The following is a 23,949-nucleotide window of genomic DNA, read 5'->3' as shown; positions in this document are numbered from 1 at the left end:
TTAGCCCCATTTTTACAGGCTGCGTGAATGCGCAGCTGCATTTCTTCCACTCAAAGTGTGATTTCACTGAACTGCATCCACTGTTTTGACTTTTACAGTTATTTTATTTGTGTCATGTTGGGGAGATTTTTCTTCACCTTGCATGTAAAGGGCTTCATTTTTAGAAATTTTAATATAAACAAGCCTAAATTGTTTTGTTGTCATTACAAAATTCAAATGTGCAAAAGCTCAATGATTCACAAACATTTGAGCACCACCATATGGAAGATCACACTGGTAAAGTTTCAAGCATGCTCAGCATCAAGCAATACAACCCCAAATAACCAAAACATAGAATCCTCTCCTCTGTACACCACACACAATGATACAACATGTGCTTGTGTACAATTTCACCATGATGTGTAACTGCAGTGTGACGCTGTGAAGTGTGCTGCTGGCTTTACTCAAACAGACGTTACAGCCACATTGTCTTACGGTTTATAATAATTGGTCTATGATGTATTTTTCTCCAGTAACAACTGGTGCAAATGTGTGTTGAGGGTCCGGCTCCAAAACCCAGCATTACCTCATGCTGTAGATGTTTTTCTTCTGTAATAACACTTTATTGTACCTGCTGGAAATAGCTCAGTGTGATGTGACACTGTGTCCGTGGACACCTGGCACTGGAAATAAGGAACGCACACCTTCAAATGATAACACACAAGGACAAGAACTGTAAGATACATTGCCAGTAGAGCAGTACGCCTGCAAATGTGTCTATTGGACTGCAAATACTGTACTGATAAACAACTGGAGTACCTATATAACATGTTCTATGCTCAGGTTAATGATTATTACCCCAGCCAAACCAACGTGGCAGAATGGAGGTCAATTGCTTGCGTGTACACGGGGGCAGACACTATATCACAAGTGGAAAGGGTGCTACAACGAAACACTGTACAGCAATATTTGTTGGATCAGAGAAGCGGCGAGGACATGTTGGAGGTAATCAAGCTCTATCTCAACATTTTCCTTATTAATTTAATTAGCTTATAATGCGCCAAATCCGAGCAAAAGCCGTCTCAAGGCGCCTTACATAAAACAAGTCAACATAAAATTGAATAAATAATTAGAAATGAAAAAAAAAAATTCAAATACATAAATAAAAACAGAAGTAAAAGAATAAAACAAATAAAAACAAAAACTATCCATAAGAAAGAGAATAAAAATAGGTTTTGAGTCTTGACTTAAAAATGTCCACGGACTCCAACTGCCTCACGGTTGCAGGAAGACTGTTCCACAGGGTGGGTGCACGATACGAAAAGGCTCTTCGACCTGCTGACTTCTTCTTCACCCTGGGAACACAGAGAAGTCCTGCATCCTGCGACCGCAAAGCGCGGGCTGGCATGTAGAGTTCCACCAGATCAGCCAAATAAGATGGCACCAGTCCATGAACAACCTTATAAGTCAATAGCAAAACCTTAAAATCTGCTCTCACAGAGACAGGGAGCCAGTGCAAAGATGCCAAAATGGGTGTGATATGTTCAGACCTTCTGCTACTTGTCAGAAGTCTGGCGGCAGTGTTCTGAACCAGCTGAAGACCACTAATGCTGGACTGTGGTAACCCTGAAAATAGAACATTACAATAATATAGTCTAGAAGAAACAAAAGCATGAATCAAGGTCTCAGCATCAGCCATGGACAGGACGGGGCGGATCCTCGCTATATTTCTCAGATGGAAAAAAGCAGTCCTAGTAACATCCATGATGTGGAGGTCAAAAGACAACGTGGGATCAAAAATTACCCCAAGGTTCCTCATTTTGTCCGTATGATGTATGACACACGAACCCAGGCTGAGCGCCAGCTGGTCAAACTGATGCCGATGTCTCGGTGGACCAAGAACCATCATTTCAGTCTTATCAAAGTTTAAAAGTAGGAAGTTACTAGATATCCAACTTTTCATTGATAGAAGACAGTCCTCCAGGGATTTTATGGGAGTGAGATTTCCTGCAGTTATCGGCATGTACAACTGAGTATCATCAGCATAACAATGAAAGGCAATCCTAAAACTCCGCAGTATACGCCCAAGGGGTGCCACATACAGGGAGAAAAGCAAGGGGCCTAAAACAGATCCCTGTGGAATCCCAAATCTCATGTCAGCAAGGTCAGAGGTAGTGCCATTATACAAGACACATTGAGAACGACTGGACAGATATGATGTCAACCAGGCAAGGGCACTTCCACTAATCCCCAAAACATTCTCCAACCTATTGAGCAAAATATGATGATCCACGGTATCAAAGGCAGCACTGAGATCTAACAACACCAGAACCGTAGTGGTGTCTGAATCCATTGCCTGCAGAAGATCATTCACTACTTTAGTGAGCGCTGTCTCTGTGGAGTGATATTTGCTAAAAGCAGACTGCAGCGGCTCAAAAAGATCATTCTCAGTGAGGTGGTCTACAAGCTGCCGTGAAACCACCTTTTCTAAAATTTTGGAACAGAATGATAGGTCTGATGTAGGCCTGTAATTTTTCAATACACTAGGGTCAAGATTAGATTTCTTAAGTAATGGTTTAATCACTGCTGATTTAAAACATTTCGGAACAGATCCAGAGGTTAATGACAGATTAATAATTTCCAGCACAGTCAGCCCAAGAGTGGGCCACAGGTCCTTAAACAATTTTGTTGGTATGGGATCAAATAAACAGGTTATGCTTTTTGTAGACGCCACAAGTTTCGTCAGCACGCCCAATGAAATACTATTAGATTCTGTCAATCTAGGTAACACCTCAATGGTAGCGCCCACCTCCATAGCAGGTTTTAATGGCTGGGCCGAGGCGTGCTGAGATATGCTCAGCCTAATATCTTCTATTTTCTTCTCAAATAATCCAAGAAATCCTGTGCTGAAAAGGGAGAACGACTAACAGGTGGCTGCCCCTGAATAAGAAATAATTTCACTTTAGCATTTTCATTCTGACATCACAAATGTCCCAAAGACTTGAAGAGGGTTTTCAGTAAAAAAAAAAAAAAACATCTGCCAAATCTCATCTGTCTATTCCAGAAGTTTTGAACATTTCAAAATTTTCTTTGAGCACTGGCACGCAGAGTTTATGACAGTTTACAATTAGTTTACTCCCTGGTACGCAAGATTGCGTGCCAGTGCGGGGATCAAATTCATATAAGTGTCAAGGCACCTTTATTAAAAGGCACGTGGCAGCCCGCCTGCAGATTACCAAAAGGCATCCGTAGGACTCTCAGACCATGAGAAACAAAATTCTTTAGTCTGATGAGACAAAGATCGAACACTTTGCTGTGAATGCCAGGCGTCATGTTTGGAGGAAACCAGACACCATCTCTACAGTGAAGCATGGTGGTGGCAGCATGGAAATAGAGACCTGGAATGAACATGCGCGCATCAATCTATTAGCGTCGTTCAGGACAGGAAGGCGCCATTACTAAGGGTGGAAATGTGCCGATCATAAATAATAATCTGACCATTTTTTTTTCACTAGCGTCGCTATTACTTAATGGATTTTAATAACAGTAGGCTTGTTTTAAAGCCCTTTAATTGATCTTTCTATTGAACCCATGCATGCCTGGGTAGAAAAAAATGTTTTATGTAAAGTGTGGAAATTTGGGGAAAATATGCCATTCTGCTCATTTACTGTGATGGTTTTTTCCTGTCATCATAATTCTCGATGGCTTTTTATAAATGAAGCCTTGTAAGTTGTATTCAAGCTGATTAAAAGCTCTAATGAACCCATACATGCCTGGATAAAAAAAAAATCCTTATGTATTAAAATATAAATCTGAAGTATGTCTTGCCATTGTGGTCATTTACCTTGCTGTTTTTTCCATTGTAATATTATTGCTTGTCTTTTAATGACAACAACATATATATGATTTTTACTAGCATTTTATTCCAAGTAGATAAAAAGCCATGCAGAATTTATGATTTTTGACCCTCAATCAGGGTAAAAAGTACCACCCCCTCCCCCCAACCACACTGTTAAAATTTAAATGCTGCCTGTGACCACCATGTATGTGTATATATATATATATATATATATATACACACACTCAACAAAAATATAAATGCAACACTTTTGGTTTTGCTCCCATTTTGTATGAGATGAACTCAAAGATCTAAAACTTTTTCCACATACACAATATCACCATTTCCCTCAAATATTGTTCACAAACCAGTCTAAATCTGTGATAGTGAGCACTTCTCCTTTGCTGAGATAATCCATCCCACCTCACAGGTGTGCCATATCAAGATGCTGATTAGACACCATGATTAGTGCACAGGTGTGCCTTAGACTGCCCACAATAAAAGGCCACTCTGAAAGGTGCAGTTTTGTTTTATTGGGGGGGATACCAGTCAGTATCTGGTGTGACCACCATTTGACTCATGCAGTGCAACACATCTCCTTTGCATAAAGTTGATCAGGTTGTCAATTGTGGCCTGTGGAATGTTGGTCCACTCCTCTTCAATGGCTGTGCGAAGTTGCTGGATATTGGCAGGAACTGGTACACGCTGTCGTATACGCCGGTCCAGAACATCCCAAACATGCTCAATGGGTGACATGTCCGGTGAGTATGCCGGCCATGCAAGAACTGGGACATTTTCAGCTTCCAAGAATTGTGTACAGATCCTTGCAACATGGGGCCGTACATTATCCTGCTGCAACATGAGGCGATGTTCTTGGATGTATGGCACAACAATGGGCCTCAGGATCTCGTCACAGTATCTCTGTGCATTCAAAATGCCATCAATAAAATGCACCTGTGTTCTTCGTCCATAACAGACGCCTGCCCATACCATAAACCCACCGCCACCATGGGCCAATCGATCCACAACATTGACATCAGAAAACTGCTCACCCACACGACGCCACACACGCTGTCTGCCATCTGCCCTGGACAGTGTGAACCGGGATTCATCTGTGAAGAGAACACCTCTCCAACGTGCCAAACGCCAGCGAATGTGAGCATTTGCCCACTCAAGTTGGTTACGACGACGAACTGGAGTCAGGTCGAGACCCCGATGAGGACGACGAGCATGCAGATGAGCTTCCCTGAGACGGTTTCTGACAGTTTGTGCAGAAATTCTTTGGTTATGCAAACCGATTGTTTCAGCAGCTGTCTGAGTGGCTGGTCTCAGACGATCTTGGAGGTGAACATGCTGGATGTGGAGGTCCTGGGCTGGTGTGGTTACACGTGGTCTGCGGTTGTGAGGCTGGTTGGATGTACTGCCAAATTCTCTGAAACGCCTTTGGAGATGGCTTATGGTAGAGAAATGAACATTCGATACACGAGCAACAGCTCTGGTTGACATTCCTGCTGTCAGCATGCCAATTGCATGCTCCCTCAAGTCTTGCGACAATCTGTGGCATTGTGCTGTGTGATAAAACTGCACCTTTCAGAGTGGCCTTTTATTGTGGGCAGTCTAAGGCACACCTGTGCACTAATCATGGTGTCTAATCAGCATCTTGATATGGCACACCTGTGAGGTGGGATGGATTATCTCAGCAAAGGAGAAGTGCTCACTATCACAGATTTAGACTGGTTTGTGAACAATATTTGAGGGAAATGGTGATATTGTGGAAAAAGTTTTAGATCTTTGAGTTCATCTCATACAAAATGGGAGCAAAACCAAAAGTGTTGCGTTTATATTTTTGTTGAGTGTATATATATATATATATATATATATATTTTTTTTTTTTTTTTTTTTTTTTTTTTTTTTTTACAGCCCATAAGTAACTGTACAAACTGAATGTAAGGATTATTGTTCATATACAGTGAGGAAAATAAGTATTTGAACACCCTGCGATTTTGCAAGTTCTCCCACTTAGAAATCATGAAGGGGTCTGAAATTTTCATCTTAGGTGCATGTCCACTGTGAGAGACATAATCTAAAAAACAAATCCGGAAATCACAATGTATGATTTTTTTAATAATTTGTATGTTAATGCTGCAAATAAGTATTTGAACACCTGTGAAAATCAATGTTAATATTTGGTACAGTAGCCTTTGTTTGCCATTACAGAGGTGAGACGTTTCCTGTAGTTTTTCACCAGGTTTGCACACACTGCAGCAGGGATTTTGGTCCACTCCTCCATACAGATCTTCTCTAGATCTTTCAGGTTTGGAGTTTCAGCTCCCTCCAAAGATTTTCTATTGAGTTCAGGTCTGGAGATTGGCCAGGCCACTCCAGGACCTTGAAATGCTTCTTACGGAGCCTGTGTGTTTGGGGTCACTGTCATGCTGGAATACCCAGCCATGACCCATCTTCAATGCTCTTACTGAGGGAAGGAGGTTGTTTGCCAAAATCTCGCAATACATGACCCCATCCATCCTCTCTTCAATACGGTGCAGTCGTCCTGTCCCCTTTGCAGAAGAGCACCCCCACAGTATGATGTTTCCACCCCCATGCTTCACGGTTGGGATGGTTTTCTTGGGGTTGTTCTCATCCTCTAAACATGGGAAATGGAGTTGATTCCAAAAAGCTCTATTCTGGTCTCATCTGACCACATGACCTTCTCCCATGCCTCCTCTGGATCATACAGATGGCCACTGGTGAACTTCAAACAGGCCTGGACATGTGCTGGCTTGAGTAGGGGGACCTTGCTGCCCTGCAGGAGTTTAAACCATGACAGCATCATGTGTTACTAATGTAATCTTTGTGACTGTGGTCCCAGCTCTCTTCAGGTCATTGACCAGGTCCTCCTGTGTAGTTCTGAGCTTTCTCAGAATCATCCTTACCTCACAAAGTGAGATCTTGCATGGAATCCCAGACCGAGGGTGATTGACAGTCATCTTGTGTTTCTTCCACTTTCTAAGAAATAATCATAACAGTTGTTGTCTTCTACCAAGCTGCTTGCCTGTTGTCCTGTAGTCCATCCCAGCCTTGTGCAGGTCTACAGTTTTGTCCCTGGTGTCCTTAGACAGCTCTTTGGTCTTGGCTGTGGTGGACAGGTTGGAATGTGATTGATTGAGTGTGTGAACAGGTGTCTTTTATACAGGTAACAAGTTCAAACAGGTGTAATTAAAACCGGTAAAGAGTGCAGAATAAGAGGGGTTCTTAAAGAAAAATTAACAGGTCTGTGTGAGCCAGAATTCTTGCTGGTTGGTAGGTGTTCAAATACTTATTTGCAGCAGTAACATACAAATAAATTATTATACTCAAAATTGTGAGTACAATTTTTTTTTTTTTTTTGGGGGGGGGGGGGGGGGATTTACTCTATTTTGGAATAAGGTTGTAACATAAAATGTGGAAAAAGTGAAGCTCTGTGAATACTTCCCGGATGCACTGTACGTCAGTGTCTCCCAAACCTGGTCGTCGGTACCCATAGTACTTTATAGTTTCCATTTCTCCATGCACAGTAAATTTTACAGAGTAAAATATACTCTGCCAGGATAACATTTGGTCCCAGTCTAAACAGAGTTAAATACAGTGGTCCCTCGCTGCATCGCGGTTCACCTTTCACGGCCTCGCAGTTTCGCAGATTTTTTTTTTTTGTGCAATTTTGTATGATTCTTCTTCTTCTTTTTTTTTAACAGCACATTGTGTTCTGCGTCCTTATCAGGGGGCCGGTCGCGGCACCAGCCGGCATCACCGTAACTGCTCTCTCTGCCTCCGATGCGCTTACTGAGTCTGCGGGCTCGGTAAACGCCACAGCGGGTCACTCACGCTGCTCCCCTATCTGCTGTGCGGAGCTGTGGACAACTCTGGTAACAGGTCCAGAGACTACGCTCGTTGTTTTGATGCGGAGCGCTCCGGCAGCCCGCAAGGATAGACTTCTTGCGGAAAAATCCACAGCGCCCGCTGCATGGTCTTGGTAACCGCAGCCGCAGAGCTCCGACCGAGGACATGACTTGGATTCTTCACGGGTCCCACATCCGTACCCCAGGAGGCAGTGAGCGAAGGAAGAGCATGCGTATTGTGTTCTGCGTGTGTCTGTTTATAATCTTCTCGCCCAGAAGAAAAAAGAGAGTGTTTACACAAGAGAGAACAGTGAGAAAATGTTAATGCCTGTTTGAGAAAAGTGTATAAAGTGTGTAGTGAGGGGTTTTACAGCCTTAAAACATCTATAATAATTTTTAAAAAAATAACGCTGACTACTTCGGGGATTTTGCCTATTGTGGGTTATTTTTAGAACGTAACTCACGCGATAAATGAGGGACCACTGTATACTCTATCACCGTGCTAAATCAAGTCTATCACAGGGTAAAATCAACTCTGTCATGCTGTGAATGACTCTTATTGGAGTTGAAAAACATGATTTGACAACATGGTAGAGCTGATTTCACTCTGTAATAGAGTGCAATTAACTCTATTTGGACTGGGACCAAATGTCATCCTGGCAGAGTATATTTTACTCTACAAAATTTACTGTGTGCTCTCATTGCACAAAATAAGCCAGATCAGAAGTGTTCCATTGCTAGGCCAGCTGTTGACATATCTGACTGAGATGATCTGGTCTGAGAAGATCAGGGACAAATGGAAAATGTGCAGTACTGTTGGTCTCGAGGACCAGTATTAGGAAACACTGATTTACATATTACTCTCCGTCTGTATTTCACTGCACTGCGAGGAAAACACCTTCATATAGTCAATTGATTTCCTTTCTTGCACAATCGCAATCTGTTCAGTTATTAAAACAAACATTTTGGACCTTTTGACAGAGTTCCTATTCCTATTCACAGTTGGCTGTGTTAGCATGAGAAAAAGACCCACATCCTACCGTCATCCTGTTTTCCTCTTCAGAGAAAAGGTGAAGTTCAACTTTTGCCTTCAATCTTAGAAATGCTGTATTATTATTATTATTATTATTATTACTATTATTATTATTACTATTGTACCACAGCACACCCTCTTTAAATTCATATCACCTGCAAATCTTGATTCATGGGATGAAATAATTATCACAGTCTAATATAAAATACACACATATACTCTAAATGCAACATGTAATTGTGCTCTTCTCAGAGAGGCTGCATGAGTGCCCTGAGAGAAAAGCAGCCAGTTGGCTCTCTAGTGAAACAAAAGCATCAAAGCCAACAGGAAAACTCAGGTGTGTGCACAAACACGCCGCGGAGACACGGACACTGACAAACACCTGTGCACGTGCATACACACATGCAAAGTGTCAGCGCATTCAAAACATTTACAGGAACAAGGCTGTGAACACTCCAACGTCTGCATGCACATGCGTCACATTTGCACACGCACAAAACAGGCAATCGCAGTGTTTGGTAACCATGGTGATGGCAAAGCCCAAAGGTAATTGGAGATAGACGGAGACACATGGCACTGCCGATACACAAGGGGAAGTGTTTCACCATCTGTTAAAATCCAAACGTACCCTCAGCGCACTCGTATGTGGATACGTGGAGGTTTGTGTATTTGTGATCATGTTTAAGGTGCACATTTGTTGCACGGGCAAGAACAAACATGCAGCTTTTCTTCTCCCATGGTACCAAATGCATGATGGCTTACAGTTTCACATTCTTATTAACATTAGATGGCTAACTGGAATAGCTAATGCTGAGCAGCTAAATAAAGCACGTTAGCAGCTGCTGCTGGGACGCACCAATTATCAGTGCAGAGAACAGATCAGGGTGATAAGTTATACAACTACACGCAGAATGACAGAGGGGAGGGGAGGAGAGGGAGGGTGAGTCAACAGGGAGCGAAGTGTCAGTGGATGTACATGTGCATGGGGTGAGAGAGGGAGAGAGAGAGGGTGGAAAGGGAGGGGTGACAAAGAGTGACTGTGAGAGACGGAGACAAAGTAAAAGAGTTGAGGGTGGAGAAAGGAGAAGCAGGACTAAATTTGCTGGGGACGTAAAAACACCAAGGAGTGTACTTTTTCTTTCGGGTGAGGTAAGTAATCTCGTTGGGAGGCACAGAAAGAAAGCGAGAGAAGAGGATGGAGGGCTGAACAGAGTGATGCATCAGTGATGGACAAGTGCTAAATGCTTTAAGGCTGGAGAGAAAATAGCAAGAGCAGAACTGAGGAGAAAAACAGAAGGTGCCTTCTGTGGCTCGATGTAAAAACTGAAACCGTGTGTGTGTGGGTGGGTGGGTGTGTGTGTGAGGGAGAGAGAGAGGGGTCACTGTGGAAGTCAAAAATTATGGTGAAGACAGTAAAAATTAAATCTTCAGAGGCTAAAAATCTCCTTTTTATGAAGCTCTTTGTTAAACCAGTCTGCTCCTCTGTGCTTTCTGGTGTCCTCCACCTTATTTCATTCTCTTTCTTTATCTGCACTGTGCACCCACCCCCCCACCTCCCGTTCCCAGTACAACCTGTTTGTGTATTCCTCTCCTCCATCCCTCCTCTCCTCCATCCCTCCTCTCCTCCACTTACTCTTCCTCAGCATTATTACAGCTCTTTCATTTATTTACTTTCAAGCCATCATTTTGTTCTGCCACTCGAGAATGCCAATCAATTTGAAGATTCAAGTGTTAAAAAGGACAAAGCTGCTGATTTATCAGCGGATAACTGCGGACACGTTGTACTCCTCATTCATAATCTTACACGGCCATTCATAGTCCTTAGCGGAATACCAGCAAGAGAACTGTTTCTGCGGGTGAAAACAACAGAAAAGTTGAAGAAATTAGCAGCCGATACGCTTTTACTGTCAAGAAATCACTGAAGAATTTGTTTAACATTTAAAGACAACTAGAATAAGTGTTAGCTCACAGATAATCAACCCTGTGTAAAAAAAAAAAAAAAAAAAATCAAACAACGCACACACACAGTGAAAGGCATCAGAGGGTTGATACACCCCCTGCACACTCCACAGACAGAGATATAAATGCATATTATAAATTATCAACTTGTTGTCAGGAATACATTGGCCAGATACACTAACAAAAGGTGGCCTTTTTCCGATATACAACTTCCTATAAAATCAATAAGAGCTTTTGATCATATTGATCAAATCTGTAACCACATTGGTGGGCAGCGATATTATACAAAACCTGTTTTTAGGCTACATTTTGCGTGACCTTGATGACTCTGTTGCAAAGGTTAATCACCTGGAGACACTAACCCGATTAGTAATATTCCAACTGAATTTGGTGAAAATCCATCCAGCAGGTTTTTTTTGTTTTTTTGTGATTTTGTTCACACACACATACGCACGCAAGGAGGATTATGATACCCTGATCATGTGGCAGCATGCAGAGTAAATGATTTAAAAAATTAAAGGGGCATGCTGAATACAGGCAGCTTTAACTAAAATACTCACAACAAAAATTCAATGTCTTGATTGGGTGGCAAAATCATGTATTAATTGATGTTAATTAATACATGTAATTGTTCTTAGTAGTTAATTACTGTGAAGTTTTACCACTTTTTTTTCTTTACAGTCGGATACAAAAGTATTTAGACAGTGATTATCTTTGCAATTTTGCTTGGATACACCACAGTGGAGCTGAAATGAAGCAATCCATGTAGACTTGAGTTTAACTCAAGAGGCAGAGCAAAAATATCACCTTCAGCTTTCAGGAATTACAGCCATTATTATAGACAGTACCTCCATAACAGAAGTAACCAAAAGACCCTTAAGTGGAATAAGTAGGTTCATAAAATGGATTGATTTTAAATACAAATCATCAGTTTTACAGACTGTTTTCTTGAGGTAAGTCAGGGGATACATGGATACATGAACATTTCCAAGTCACTGAATATGTCTTGGATTTCACAACAAACAGTGTGGCACTGTATGGTAAATCTATCTGGAGTAGGCAGTTCTCAAAAACCCAAGGACTGGGCAAGAAGTAGATTAGTGAGGGAAGCCACCAAGACCCCCATACCAACTCTCAAGGAGTTATAGCATTCTGCAGCTGTGATTGGAGGACCTGCACATAGTGCAACTTTTCTGTTACATCACCAGTTCTTCAGCGTAATGGTGGAGTGACATAGAGAAGAGAGAGAAAAAAAATCAGCTACATTTTGCCATAAAGACACATGAGACACTTGAACCTAGATTTTTTTGTTTGAAAATTCTTCTCTGTCCCACATAGCCATGATGCTACAACTCGCGGTACAGCAGATACATGATGCACAGTTTCACCAAGGACAGTCACAGAAGCCTGTAACTCCTTCAGGGTCCCTTCACACATAGTGCAAATATGTACAACTCAGGGCGACACCCGCCGGAGCAACTCGTATGAGCGAACCACGAAACATCGCGCTGACGGGCAGGTGTGCACAATGCCAGTGTGACAATTTGTGCATGCGGGAACACAGTGCCACCAGCTGCACGATGTGGTTACACTTCGCGCAGCTGCTGTGAAAATAAAAATTACATGCCACCCATGAGACTCGAACACACGCCAAAAGCTCTGATTACCAGTCAGAAACTTTACCACTGAGCTACAATCACTGTCCTGTAAAAGCTGTGGGAAACTGCCTCATATCAGCATAAAATAAGACCACACACCATATAAAAACACCGCATTTTATTGAATCCATCTTATCAAGCGGACAATGCAAATATGAGCCGTCTGTTCCTCTGTAGATGACCCATGGTCACAGACATACAGTCATGAAATGGCATGAATGTTGAAGCAGTTCACTCTTCTCATGTCCACATCTACTGGTCCAGCGTGTCCAGCCAGCCACACGCTTGTGTTCTGCCTGACACGCGTATCTTGTGGACGCTGCACCACAAGACTGACACCGTGTCATGTGGAACAGAGCTCACGTGGGTGGTGGGACAGTCAGATCGCCTGCTGCATGTTATGATCTGATGATCCATTTCAACCTGGAGGCAGCCTGTCAATGGGCTGCATCGTGTACGCACTTGCTCACTGCAGCCTGTCACCACAGCGATATATGTTTTTATTTATGTTCACATGATGACAGCAAGCAGACACACGCGTCACAGTGGGCAGTTGTTAGTACATGTCCGTCCAAACACAGTACATGTTGTCCAGCTGGGATGTCCAGATCGACAGATTTCCATAGCTGCTCCTGTTGGTGGCCACACCTCCTGTCAGTTCAGTGCACACACCAAAGTCACACTCGTGGGCACTTAGACAAATTTCACTGCTAGCACAACAATGAATGTCTGCTGCACTGTAAAAAAATGCCATGAAATTTATATAAAAACAATGTAAAATCACTACAGAAAATTATTGTAAACCCAAAAACACATTTTTGTTTCAATCACAGTGGACTTTTGTAAAGTATTAAACACAATGTTTTTGTTAGATTCTAATCAAATGTATTTGTTGAAACTACAACTATTTGTAACAAAAACTGAGAAATACCGTAATACTCATTACAAAACAACTGTGGTAAATTGACATGCAAACATTCTAAAAACCTACAGTTTTAGTCAGTTTTTAAAAATACAAGAATTATATGTAAGTCACTTTACAAGTTTATGCTGTAGCCTAACTTTAACGTGATTGATGAAACGATGCTAATTCGGGTAGGCCTATAGGCTACAGGTAGGCTATTTGCAGCTTGTAGAGTAGGCTAGGGAGTAGGCCTATAAGAAATTATTATCGCTAGTCTAAGTACTTCTGTTCGGTCATAATCCTTGCATGCTTTGTTTCTTTTCATTTTAATGCGATACGATACTCAGACTAGGCTCTCTCTTTTGTAGATTTAACAGTTTTTTAATGAGTCAGCTGTGGTTTATTCACTGTAAATCCATTTACATATTATGTCTGTAAAGTTATCTACTGTGCTGCTGTATTTTTTTTTTACAGGAATTCCCTGGTAACCACAGCTGCCAGCGTTTTCTTGTAAAAACAACAGTTTTTTTTTTTTTTTACAGTGTGACTGTTGCCATGCTAATAGTGCAAATGGCCACAAATTTTCTAAGCGGCACCGAGCGGTGTTAGATGTTCGTGTGTGTCACCTGGAATTTGGCCGACACCTGCCGCAAGAGGGATCGATGTGCTCGCACAGCGCACACTCATTGTCTTTCAGCCACTGGCGTGTGCAAATAGATGTAGCAACAGGTTTATAAGGCAGCTGCGATTCTACACGTTTTGCACATGATTCCTGCTTCATGCGCACCTTATGTGCAAATTGACCAAATTCACACTATGTGTGAAGGGGCCCTTAGAGTCGTCATGGGTGTCTTGGTGTCCCTCGCTCATCTCCATGTTGGACATGAACTGCCTCCTCCAGACGGATTTACCATACAGTACCATACTGCTAACATTTCTTAATGACTGATGAATTTGAAGTACAAAGAATATTCAATGAAATGGAAAAGGTCATGTGTACATCCCCTAACCTATCATCAGTAAACTGGCTGTAAAAGTGATGATTTATACTAAAAAGTAATTCTTATGTTTAGTTTGTCCGTTTACTTGGGTAATGAAAACAGACACACTGTCTACAAACAGCCCTCATTCCTAAACGGGTAATGTATTTTTTTTTTTTTTTGTTAAACCCCTGAATTAAAGCTGAAAGGCTGCACTACAAGAACATATTGATTCATTTCAACTCCAACGTGGTAGTGTATAGAGGCAAAATTACAAAAATTGTGTCACTGTCTGTTTAGGGACCCAACTGTATACAGCATCTTAAAACAACTACCACAGAGCAAAGTGCTGCAGCAAACCACAGAATAATAAATCCTGTAAAGACAATAAAACCCATAAACAAAAAGTCATGAAAATCATAAATGACCAAGCAACACATTGAAAAACAGAGTGTAGGAATACAATAAGAGCACCACGATAAAGAGGTGAACATGAAGCTGTTATTCAGATACAAACCAGTGGAAAAGGGCTTTGAGATTTAAATATGTGGATAGCAGAGGCAGAGCTGATTGCCAACTCCGTTGAGGAGTCAAGTTAACTTTTAATCTCTGTCTAGACAGACAGGCTCAAACGCATCTCTGATGTGCTGAGAACTCGGCAGATAGTGTAAAAGGTCTTTGATATAGGAAAAAAAAACCAGAATATTTAAATTTATTGTAAAATGCAAAGGCGCCAGTCAAAGGATTCTATTAAGGTAGTTACAGTCAATTACAGACGTATTTGGACAGTGTCACACTAATAATTCCACAACAGGGTGGAAATGATGCATTCAAGATGCAATTGAAGCTTGAACGTTCAACATTAACTAAAAGGGTTTAACAAAAATATCCCATTAACCAAAAATGAACTGCAGCCATTTTGAAAACCAGCCCCTTCATATTCAGAGGCCAAAAGTAACTGGACAAAACATAAGTAAGGATTATTGTTAATAGTTTGTAGTCAATGAATGCTTGTAATTTCCTCCTTTGAGCTGTTTCTATGAAGGCTCTCAGTCATCCAGGTGGTTTCCATAGTAGAGAAGCTTGACTCTTCGACTGGACTGGGTTGTCTGATGCGAGGACGTTTCCCTTCAAATTGCAGAAGCTTCCTCAGCTAAAATTCTTGCTCTATACTCCTTTGAGATGCTTTTTGAGGTCTTCGCTGCAGCTTCCTTCAGGTGCTGCTTGTCTGTGGATCGTCAGTCAGTGAAAAGCGTACTCCGTTGGGTGGAATGTTCCATTTCTTTGCCTTGAGAAGCTCTTGGGCTGCTTTGGCAGAATGTTTTTTTTTTTTGTCATTTTCCAGCTGTGCTGTGAACCACAATCCTGATCGGATACTGTAGCCCTATATACCTCATAAAGCATTATGCTACTTCCATCAGCAGTTTGAGCTTGTTTTAGAGAATAATCTTACGGTCATATGACTTGAAATTAACTTGTTTGTGAATTTAGTCAAGTCGCCAGTGAGGCCACTGTTTATTTTGGCTTTGCTAATTTAATTTAAATTTTATAATCCTATAGAGATTTGTTTTCACTGCGAGTTTAAAGGACACAATTTCATACATATTAAGAGAGAGACTCCTATTTGTCATAAAAATCATTAAAATATGCCAAAGTTTGCCCAAACCTTTGCATTCCACTGTAGTTAAATTGTGTTGCGTTTCAGATCATCAAATAAGAGATGTGTTCAAGAATTGAAAAACACCAGAGTTGATATCTTGCATGGACTTTGAGAACTGATTCATGGTAATCTTGGGGTGCTGAATTTGAATCTGGGCTCAGATTTCCTCTGTCACATATTTTTTTTGTTTGTTTTTGCAATCTGCATGTTCTGTATTGATGGATTATGTAAAAGTTGCTCATTCACTCACGAGTTTGACACCACTAATTATGCACAAAAGCAGCTTTAAAAGCATAGTTTTTAAACCAGGTTCACAAAATGTGAACAAGAGTCATAATATGGTTTATGGCACCAAACAGGTGTGCAAAACTGCAACTTTTGCATCAATGGTTGATATAAGAAATATGTTTTCATGAAAAACATGATGTGATTGGCAAGAACTAACACCAGATTCTGATTCAGTGCCCCCAAATTACCCAAAATCCATTGAAAAATGCCATGACAGAAAAATCGTGTTAATTAGTGTAATAAGGTGCGAGTAGAGCGGGTATGTACGAAAACATGTAGTTGAGGTACAGGGTTGGACATGTCTGCCAGAACATATTATTCACATTATTTTCCTGCTCATCAAACCATTCAGTGACACCTCATGCACAACAGATGTGGGTGCTTGCTGTCTTTCGCCACTCATTTAGTCAAGCATTTCCTTTTTCTTCTATCTGTATGTTTGGCAGTGAAACCGGGGACAGCTGACATTTACTGTCTGGATGAACGCTGCGAAAATGGAAGGTTGATAGGACCAATATTTTTAGAAAAATTAGCAATTTTAGCTAACCAGTAAACAATGGACATTGCGCTGGAATGCACCATGAGACTTCATGGTTTTGGGGTTTTAAATGTTGTTGTCGTGGTTCAAGTTAATTTAACAGTGTTGTTAGTGTTACTGATTTATTACATCCTCTATCATCACTGTTTGTCTGTCTGTCTGTCTGTTACATCAAAACGATTGCACGGATTTTGGCATTTTCATCACAGATAGATATTAGGGCATGGAAGACTCAATTCAATTTTGGAGGTGATCTAGATCCAGATGCGAATTCTGGATCAAGATTTCGCTTTATATAGGCTTTGAAGGATTATGTCAAAACTACTTCACGAATTCTCACCAAATTTTCACCACAGATGGGTATTAGGGCATAGAAGACTCCACTGAATTTTGGAGGTGATCTGAATCTGGATTGGTGGATGTCAGAACTCTCTGATTGCTTTTGTTGTGTTTTTATAGTTCAGATGGTTTAGTCAGTTTAGATAAGTATCATGTTGCCGTTAGTTCGCCCAACCAGTCCACATGTTTTGTGGATCTGGAGAAGGCGTTCAGCCGTGTCCCTCAGGGCACCCTGTGGGGAGTGCTCTGGGAGTACGGGGTCTTTTGCTAAGGGCTATCCGGTCCCTGTACGACCGCAGCAGGAGCTTGGTTCGCACTGCCATTGTCAAACCTGTTTCCAGTGCACGTTGGCCTCCGCCAGGGCTGCCCTTTGTCACCGGTTCTGTTCATTATTTTTATGGACAGAATTTCTAGGTGCAGCCAGGGTGTAGAGGGGGTCTGGTTTGGGAACCACAGAATCTCGTCTCTGCTGTTTGCGGACGATGTGGTTCTGTTGGCTTCATCAAATCAGGACCTTCTGCGTGCACTGGGGCAGTTTGCAGCCGAGTGTGAAGCGTCCGGGATGAAAATTAGCACCTCCAAATCCGAGTCCATGGTTCTCGACCGGAAAAAGGTGCTTTGCCCTCTTCAGGTCGGTGGAGTGTCCTTGCCTCAAGTGGAGGAGTTTAAGTATCTCGGGGTCTTGTTCATGAGTGAGGGACGGATGGAGCGTGAGATCGATAGACGGATCGGTGCAGCATCTGCAGTGATGCGGTCGCTGTATCGGGCCGTCATGGTGAAGAGAGAGCTGAGTAGGGGGGCAAAGCTCTCGATTTACCAATCAATCTACGTTCAGATCCTCACCTATGGTCATGAGATTTGGCTCATGACCGAAAGAACGAGATCGCGAGTACAAGCGGCTGAGATGAGTTTCCTCCACAGGGTGGCTGGGCGCTCCCTTACAGATAGGGTGAGGAGCTCGGTCACTTGGGAAGAGCTCGGAGTCGAGCCGCTGCTCCTCCACGTCGAAAGGAGTCAGTTGAGGTGGCTCGGGCATCTTTTCCGGATGCCCCCTGGACGCCTTGCTAGAGAGGTGTTCTGGGCACGTCCCATTGGGAGGAGGCCCCGGGGAAGACCCAGGACACGCTGGAGGGACTACATCTCTCGGCTGGCTTGGGAACGCCTTGGGTTTCCCCCGGAGGAGCTGGGGGAGGTGTGTGTGGATCGGGAGGTCTGGGCGGCTTTGCTTGAGCTGCTGCCCCCGTGACCCGACGCCGGATAAAGCGGAAGAAAATGGATGGATGGATGGATCATGTTGCCATTATCATGACTGAAAAGTGTATTGTGTTTGATGTCTTCTGCCACCGTCTGTTTGTGTATGTCTAAAATTAGAAGCACCTGCTTGCAGCAGAATGTGGTAAAGACAAAAAGATCTGCGTGAATGTCTGCAACTTTAATCACAAAGAAACTGTGGAAAGCTGACATTTGCCATTTGGTATGCTTATGTATTTTGGGTCAAGGATGAACGCTGCCAAAATGTAAAGTTGATAATACAACCCCTGGCAATAATTATGGAATCACCGGCCTCGGAGGATGTATATTCAGTTGTTTAATTTTGTAGAAAAAAAGCAGATTTTTTTATATAAAGTTTATCTAGGCTTGTAAATGTATTAGTCAAAATACTGAAAATTGTGCACATCACACAAAAACACTTCAGAAACAAGGTTTCAAAACCTAAACAAGAGTAGGCTACTCACTAGGTGTTACAGGAAACATTTATTTCTACACCCCTGGCAATAATTATGGAATCACCGGCCTCGGAGGATGTTCATTCAGTTGTTTAATTTTGTAGAAAAAAAGCAGATCACAGACATGACACAAAACTAAAGTCATTTCAAATGGCAACTTTCTGGCTTTAAGAAACACTATAAGAAATCAGGAAAAATAATTGTGGCAGTCAGTAATGGTTACTTTTTTAGACCAAGCAGAGGGAAAAAAAATATGGACTCACTCAATTCTGAGGAATAAATTATGGAATCACCCTGTAAATTTTCATCCCCAAAACTAACACCTGCATCAAATCAGATCTGCTCGTTAGTCTGCATCTAAAAAGGAGTGATCACACCTTGGAGAGCTGTTGCACCAAGTGGACTGACATGGCTCCAACACGAGAGAATGTCAATTGAAACAAAGGACAGGATTATCAAACTCTTAAAAGAGAGTAAATCATCACGCAATGTTGCAAAAGATGTTGGTTGTTCACAGTCAGCTGTGTCTAAACTCTGGACCAAATACAAACAACATGGGAAGGTTGTTAAAGGCAAACATACTGGTAGACCAAGGAAGATATCAAAGCGTCAAGACAGAAAACGTAAAGCAATATGTCTCAAAAATCGAAAATGCACAACAAAACAAATGAGGAACGAATGGGAGGAAACTGGAGTCAACGACTGTGACCGAACTGTAAGAAACCGCCTAAAGGAAATGGGATTTACATACAGAAAAGCTAAATGAAAGCCATCATTAACACATAAACAGAAAAAAAACAAGGTTACAATGGGCTAAGGAAAAGCAATCATGGACTGTGGATGACTGGATGAAAATCATATTCAGTGATGAATCTCGAATCTGCATTGGGCAAGGTGATGATGCTGGAACTTTTGTTTGGTGCCATTCCAATGAGATTTATAAAGATGAGTGCCTGAAGAGAACATGTAAATTTCCACAGTCATTGATGATATGGGGCTGCATGTCAGGTAAAGGCACTGGGGAGATGGCTGTCATTACATCATCAATAAATGCACAAGTTTATGTTGATATTTTGGACACTTTTCTTATCCCATCAATTGAAAGGATGTTTGGGGATGATGAAATCATTTTTCAAGATGATAATGCATCTTGCTATAGAGCAAAAACTGTGAAAACACTCCTTGCAAAAAGACACATAGGGTCAATGTCATGGCCTGCAAATAGTCCGGATCTTAATCCAATTGAAAATCTTTGGTGGAAGTTGAAGAAAATGGTCCACGACAAGGCTCCAACATGCAAAGCTGATCTGGCAACAGCAATCAGAGAAAGTTGGAGACAGACTGATGAAGAGTACTGTTTGTCACTCATTAAGTCCATGCCTCAGAGACTGCAAGCTATTATAAAAGCCAGAGGTGGTGCAACAAAATACTAGTGATGTGTTGGAGCGTTCTTTTATTTTTCATGATTCCATAATTTATTCCTCAGAATTGAGTGATTCCATATTTTTTTCCCTCTGCTTGGTCTAAAACAGTGACCGTTACTGACTGCCACAATTTTTTTTCCTGATTTCTTATAGTGTTTCTTAAAGCCAGAAAGTTGCCATTTGAAATGACTTTAGTTTTGTGTCATGTCTGTGATCTGCTTTTTTTCTACAAAATTAAACAACTGAATAAACATCCTCCGAGGCCGGTGATTCCATAATTTTTGCCAGGGGTTGTACTAATATTTTTGGAGAAGCTACAGTTATTAGCTAACAACACTGAACAATGGATGCTGCTAACTACATTCTGGACTCATACACCATTCCAGCAGGGGGCAGTAAATGATCTTTATATGAAAAGCATGAGTGCGTAATTTTATTTAGCAAGTTAAATGTAAGTATATAATATAATTATAAATACTTTAAAAAATACATGGATGACACAAGACAGTGAAAACACTTATTTCCATTGTGATCCATGAAAAAAATCAAATGACAAAATAGAAGTAATAATAAAATAAAATAAAAATAATAATGATAATAATAATAATAGTGTGTATATGATAACAGCAACCTAAACAATTTAAAAATACTTCTCTGCTCTCTCACGACGTCCTGGGTCAACAGAGGCTTAAATTTGGATGTTTTCAGCTCGAAACAGGCTGACGATGGCGGCTCGGGGCACGGCGCGCCGTCCAGCGCCGTCCTTAATGCAATAGTAACACTCCTTAATCTTTCATCAGCCGTTAAAATTTTCACCAAAAACCATCTGAATTTCTCGAATGGTGTCCACTTGGATGTGCCTTACAGTTTCTGAAAAAATTTTGATCAAGCAAAGCGCCAGTCTCTCAGCAAGAAGTCAGACAAAGGAATTCTGACGGGAGGGGTGGACCAGTGCTCACTCAAAGCCTGCCCACAGGCGAATGACGCAACCGACAGGCGTGAAAAAACTCACGCATGCGCACGAGGGTTCAAGCTTGACGCAATCACATGTGATTCAAATCCATATAGTTTTTGGAAAAAAAAATAAGGTCGGATACTTTTCTAATAGACCTTGGATGTATGTATATATATATATATATATATATATATATATATATATATATATATATATAAAATTAAACAGGAAATAAAAGGGTTGACTTCCTCTTCAAAAAAAATGTTGAGGTCTAAGGTTCTAAAAACATTCTGGACTGACATGTCATTCCAACTCATAGAAGATTTGTTTCATTAATTGCTGCCCTTTAAAAATGTCAGCTATGTATTTTATAAACACTACCCAATCTAGAGCTCATGAAGTCCCACGGGTAACAAGCTAATTATTTATTGCATCAAACTAGATAAAAACATCTTTATTCATGAAGATCATGAATTATACACTTTAAACACAATGAACCCAAATAACTACAACATGAACTACATTAAAGTAGACCTGCATTGAAATAAATGCAGTCAGATCTTTGGACCAAAAAATGACATATTTACACATAAGATCCTTCTGAATGTAGTAAAGTAAATCTGCAAGCCAAGATCTGTCATTCAACGGAGACATCTTTGTTTAAAAATGACAAATTTACAGCTAAAATTTAGCCCTCCGCAAAACTGTCAGCACATCCGGGACGCTGCCGAGACGTCAGAGAGAAGACCCTATCCCAGCATGCATTGCGCGCGCCAACTGTAATTTGTGGATTTACGTCAGTTTGCATCTCTTACAAAAGCACCTTTTTATTGTCTTATACAGAAGGATCGACTTTTTTAAAAACTTCATATTGTCTTGCGGTACGTTTGGTGAGTATACATTTCTTTTATTGTTGCCTGAAAATGATTTTTGTGGACTTTTTCATTCGGCCATTTGATTGAGTGGTGTCGCATTGAAAATCTACTGTCTTTAGCCTCCGGTGTTACCGTTGCGGGGTACGCATGCGGGACCTGCAAAGAATTCAAGTCATTAAAAAGATATAAACTTCTCTCAGCGGCCACGGAGCTCTGCGGCTCCGATTACCGAAACCGTGCGGCGCTGCGGATTTTGCAGCAAGAAGTCTGTCCTTGCGGGCAACAGGTGTCACCGGCCGCTCCGCATCAAAACAGCGAGCTTAGTCTCTGGACTTGTTGCCAAGTTGGCCGCATCATTCAGTAGACAGGGAGGTGGTGCCGGCTGCACAGCAGACACGAGGGAGGTGTGAGTGGCCCGCTGCAGCGTTTACCGAGCCCGCAGACTCAGTAAGTGCATCGGAGGCAGTGAGAGCAAGGCGTCGGAGAAGGACGTCGCCCGCTGTCGATGTCGCCGCTGATCTGAGCATGCAGAGTTGTATCTCGCATTCATTGCAGCTTACTTTTGGATGTTGAAACCAGGATGTGTATAACAGTAACATTACTAACAGATAAGATCAATTTCAATGCGGGATCGGACTGAAGGCACGAGCGCTCTGTCTTATCTCTTACGTCACTGCAATGTCCTGGATGTACAAACAGTCTTCGCGGAGGGTCAAACTTTAGCTGCAAATTTGTCATTTTTAAACAGATTTCTCCACTGAATTACAAATTTGGGCTTGCAGATTTACTTTACTGCATTCATAAGGGTCTTATAAATATCAGCTATTTCTTTCTGAGAGCTGACCACATTTATTTCAATGCAGGTCTACTTTAAATAAAAATATAGAACAGAAAATAATTGATTCTTTGTGTACTCAGAACTCCAATTCAGTATTTTTTATGCAATACCTTCAGCAGTTCTATACTGTCCCAGTGGGGTTGTGCAGATAAACAGTCACAAATTCTCAACTGGACTCAGGTCTGGACTGTGCCTTGCCTGCACTGGGACATTAATATAGTCATTGAACTGCTTTGTAAATTTGGCTATATTTTCCTCCAGGAAAACTCCAGTGTATCAAGCTAGCATCACCATATTTCATAGACAAGATGCTATGTATGCTGCTATGTCAGGCTTCTTACAAATAATATGTTTATTCTGATGTCCAAAAAGCTTAATTTTGGTCAAATAAAACTGAAATGGTCTTCTAGGTGACAACAGTTTCAAAACATTTTCGTGGAAACTTGAGTTTGAGTAACCCTTTGTTTGATATAAAGTCATTCCAACGGCACTCAAATACAGTATGCTGCACTTTGTTGATATATTTCAACACTAATATGTGTGGGTGTGTTTGTGCACTATATTTTGCTACCGACTTGCATACTATCATGCATTGCATAGATGTTACTACAAGCAGAGACACACATACAGGGGGCCACAGGTGCACGCACACCAGTGATTCACAGATTTTCACTAATCTGTCCGCAAATGATGCAAATATCATTAAGAACATTTTTGACTCATTTACCCATGGTGGGTGACAGCAGGCACCTGCTATTTTCAGCTCATTCCCCACATCACATGCTCTCTCTCTCTCTCTCTCACACACACACACACACACACACACACACACACACACACACACACACACACACTAGGGGTCTACACTGGGTAACAGTATTATTGAAGCACATAAGATGTACCAATAATCCTGTCTCCACATTTTGGATATATCAGGACTGGATGTGGAAAGCAGTTATTCCACTGTTTTGTATGGCAGCTCTGAGTGCTTTAAAACAGTTAAACACATGAATATACTGATATTATAATATGCATCGAGTATCGGAGGTCCAATGACACATACTGTATCGTATTGGGAT

General features: G+C 41.5%; 2 protein-coding genes across 4 annotated transcripts in view; one reads left to right on the top strand and one right to left on the bottom strand.

The window, feature by feature from the left end:
* The window catches only part of macrod1 (mono-ADP ribosylhydrolase 1), a 461,598-nt gene that overhangs the window by 233,855 nt on the left and 203,794 nt on the right, over positions 1 to 23,949 (bottom strand). The window lies entirely within an intron of this gene.
* The window catches only part of flrt1b (fibronectin leucine rich transmembrane protein 1b), a 118,294-nt gene continuing 104,029 nt past the window's right edge, over positions 9,685 to 23,949 (top strand). Inside the window, exon 1 of the mRNA XM_034181794.1 lies at positions 9,685 to 9,874. The gene's annotated coding sequence lies outside the window, so the exon portion shown is untranslated. The remainder of the gene's footprint in view (positions 9,875 to 23,949) is intronic.

The sequence above is a fragment of the Thalassophryne amazonica genome, chromosome 11, assembly GCF_902500255.1.
Source record: "Thalassophryne amazonica chromosome 11, fThaAma1.1, whole genome shotgun sequence".
In the NCBI taxonomy this organism is placed as follows: Eukaryota; Metazoa; Chordata; class Actinopteri; order Batrachoidiformes; family Batrachoididae; genus Thalassophryne; species Thalassophryne amazonica.
Note: the sequence above shows the minus strand (reverse complement) of the source record. Positions and strands in the feature narration are given on the sequence as shown.